The sequence below is a fragment of the Penaeus japonicus genome, unplaced genomic scaffold, assembly GCF_977035675.1.
Source record: "Penaeus japonicus unplaced genomic scaffold, GWHDUDI00000001_assembly GWHDUDI00000042, whole genome shotgun sequence".
NCBI lineage: Eukaryota > Metazoa > Arthropoda > Malacostraca > Decapoda > Penaeidae > Penaeus > Penaeus japonicus.
In genome coordinates this window covers 5,318,628-5,319,217 of record NW_028234444.1, presented here as the reverse complement: position 1 = coordinate 5,319,217, position 590 = coordinate 5,318,628, and the positions used below count along the sequence as shown (strand labels likewise).

Below are 590 nucleotides of genomic sequence, written 5' to 3'. Positions count from 1 at the left end.
AAATGTAACTATGTTGAATGTGTATATATCAGAAGAGACCATGATGTGATAGGCTGTCATCCATGATAACACGTAATCTGGCATGAATGTGTTACTATGTGAATAGGTATATATTCATGTACATAATATTGTTTATCTCTCTCCTAACTGCCTATTACGGCACAAACACCTGAAATTCACTAATAAAAGTTAAAAGTCCTGAATTACTTGCAAACTCCCGCATGGTTTTGCTTTGTTCTTTAACCCTCTCTGGACGGGTGGTACAGCATGTGTACCGCGCATTCAAAAGCCCAGTGGCCGGGCGGCACAGTATTGTGCCAGCCATTCAATTGATTTAGGCCTAATAATTCGAACGCCCCGGCATTTGGACATTCAAGGCTAGAATTCCCCCCTCGGGGATGGGTTAAGTACTGCCTTACATCTCTGCTAAACAACCTTTTCAACATCCTTGTTTAAGAGCAAAATAAGAGTTGATTGTCTTGATGCCCTTGAGTAAGACTCAGTGTGTTGATACTGAATCTCAGCTCCCTCAGCTGACACTTGAATCAGCTGTGATGGTGGTGCCTCTCCTTGCATTGACTCCTTTGCTG

The 590-nt window shown here is 42.5% G+C and overlaps 1 protein-coding gene across 1 annotated transcript in view; it reads right to left on the bottom strand.

Annotated features, from left to right (window-relative positions):
- Window positions 1–403: 403 nt before the first annotated feature.
- LOC122260214 (uncharacterized) overlaps window positions 404–590 on the bottom strand; it is a 12,942-nt gene continuing 12,755 nt past the window's right edge. The window contains exon 8 of the mRNA XM_086534846.1: window positions 404–590. This exon is cut by the window's right edge and continues 59 nt beyond it. The gene's annotated coding sequence lies outside the window, so the exon portion shown is untranslated.